The sequence below is a fragment of the Ascidiella aspersa genome, chromosome 5 (genome assembly GCF_963924565.1).
Source record: "Ascidiella aspersa chromosome 5, kaAscAspe10.2, whole genome shotgun sequence".
Classification (NCBI taxonomy): domain Eukaryota; kingdom Metazoa; phylum Chordata; class Ascidiacea; order Phlebobranchia; family Ascidiidae; genus Ascidiella; species Ascidiella aspersa.
The window spans coordinates 8,750,337-8,752,836 of NC_139451.1; the positions used below are offsets into that span (position 1 = coordinate 8,750,337).

The window sequence follows — 2,500 nt, forward strand, 5'->3', positions numbered from 1 at the left end:
CTACGGAAACCTTGTTACGACTTTTACTTCCTCTAAATGATCAAGTTAGATCGTCTTCTCGGACGCCGGCTCGACCGTTGCCGGCCGCGCCAGGTCCAATCGGAGGACCTCACTAAACCATTCAATCGGTAGTAGCGACGGGCGGTGTGTACAAAGGGCAGGGACGTAATCAACGCGAGCTAATGACTCGCGCTTACTGGGAATTCCTCGTTCAAGGGAAATAATTGCAATTCCCTATCCCTAGCACGACCGGGGTTCAGCGGGTTACCCAGACCTGTCGGCCAAGGCGAGCACATGCTGATCCGGTCAGTGTAGCGCGCGTGCGGCCCCGAACATCTAAGGGCATCACAGACCTGTTATTGCTCAATCTCGTGTGGCTAAACGCCACTAGTCCCTCTAAGAAGTTAGACGCCGACCGATTGGGTCGCGTAACTAGTTAGCAAGCCAGAGTCTCGTTCGTTATCGGAATTAACCAGACAAATCGCTCCACCAACTAAGAACGGCCATGCACCACCACCCACAGAATCAAGAAAGAGCTCTCAATCTGTCAATCCTCACTGTGTCCGGGCCGGGTGAGATTTCCCGTGTTGAGTCAAATTAAGCCGCAGGCTCCACTCCTGGTGGTGCCCTTCCGTCAATTCCTTTAAGTTTCAGCTTTGCAACCATACTTCCCCCGGAACCCAAAGACTTTGGTTTCCCGCAAGCTGCCGGAGAGGTCGTAAAACTAACGCCCCCCGATCGCTAGTTGGCATCGTTTATAGTCAGAACTAGGACGGTATCTGATCGTCTTCGAACCTCTGACTTTCGCTCTTGATTAAAGAAAACATTCTTGGCAAATGCTTTCGCAGTCGTTCGTCTTGCGCCGATCCAAGAATTTCACCTCTAACGGCACAGTACGAATGCCCCCGTCTGTCCCTCTTAATCATTACCTCGCGCTCCGAAAACCAACAAAATAGAACCGAGGTCCTATTCCATTATTCCATGCACCATTATTCAGGCGAATCGCCTGCTTTGAACACTCTAATTTTTTCAAAGTAAACGTTCCGGCCGCCGCCGACACTCAGTCAAGGGCACCGGCGGAGAACCGGAGGTGAGGCCAGGACGGCCAGTACACGCCTTGCGACGGACCGGCCGCCTGCGCCCAAAATCCAACTACGAGCTTTTTAACCGCAACAACTTAAATATACACTTTTGGAGCTGGAATTACCGCGGCTGCTGGCACCAGACTTGCCCTCCAATGGATACTCGTTAAAGGTTTTAAAGTGTACTCATTCCAATTACAGGGCCTCGTTTAGAGTCCTGTATTGTTATTTTTCGTCACTACCTCCCCGCGTCGGGAATGGGTAATTTGCGCGCCTGCTGCCTTCCTTGGATGTGGTAGCCGTTTCTCAGGCTCCCTCTCCGGAATCGAACCCTGATTCTCCGTTACCCGTAAGAACCTCGGTAGGCCAGTACCGTACCGACGAAAGTTGATAGGGCAGACACTTGAATGATCCGTCGCCGGTGCGAGACCGTGCGATCCGCAAAGTTATCCAGAGTCACCAAAGGTTGCGGGCCGAAGCCCGGTCGGTTTTTGGTCTGATAAAAGCACGCCTCCCGCGAGGTCGGCGCTTCACGCATGTATTAGCTCTAGCATTTCCACAGTTAACCACGTAAAACGTACGATCAAATGAACCATAACTGATTTAATGAGCCATTCGCAGTTTCACTGTACGAGAGCTCGTACTTAGACTTGCATGGCTTAATCTTTGAGACAAGCATATGACTACTGGCAGGATCAACCAGGTAGCTACTTTAGCGTAGCCCCGAAAGGCCGACGAAGGAGGCGCCGCTGATGCGGCGCCGTCGCTCGGTCGATGCGAAACCCGAAGGCTTCTCCGTTAAAATTTCGTTCTTTGCTCGGCTGCCCGAACTCAGAAAACCGTCACCGCCCGTCGCACCCGCCGGAGTAAGACTTCGTCGGCAGGCCTTTCGACCGCCACGTCGCCAACACCGGCGCGAGCGCAACGCACGCCAGACAACTTCGCCGAAGCGACCGCTCAGAACCCGACAAACTGACACTCGGCTCTTCGCGCAGCAGCAACATCTGCCCAGCGAGCCAATCGCCTTTTCACCGATTCTTTACTTGTCGAAGCTTGTCAGCTCCCACAAGTATAGCAAAGATGAGTGTTGTCCCTGGGGTCTTCCGTTTGAAATTCTAACGTAAAAAAAAGGTGCACGATTGCGCCAGGTGTTGAACTATTGCGAGGCATATCACACGCTCGCGCGGCCTATACAGGCGCTTGCTCGCGCGCGCGGCCGAAATATGTTCAATGTTCGCGCGGCCTAAACAGTCTCATGCTCGCGCGGCCGAAATGTACTCAATACTCGCGCGGCCTATACAGGCTCTTGCTCGCGCGGCCGAAATGTACTCAATACTCGCGCGGCCTATACAGGCTCTTGCTCGCGCGGCCGAAATGTACTCAATACTCGCGCGGCCTATACAGGCTCTTGCTCGCGC

The 2,500-nt window shown here is 53.5% G+C and overlaps 1 non-coding gene across 1 annotated transcript in view; it reads right to left on the reverse strand.

Moving 5' to 3' along the window:
* Window positions 1-1,788, reverse strand: part of LOC146142492 (small subunit ribosomal RNA) — a 1,811-nt gene extending 23 nt beyond the window's left edge. The window contains exon 1 of the ribosomal RNA XR_014500129.1: window positions 1-1,788. This exon is cut by the window's left edge and continues 23 nt beyond it. This is a non-coding gene — a ribosomal RNA (small subunit ribosomal RNA).
* Between the last annotated feature and the right edge of the window lie 712 nt (window positions 1,789-2,500).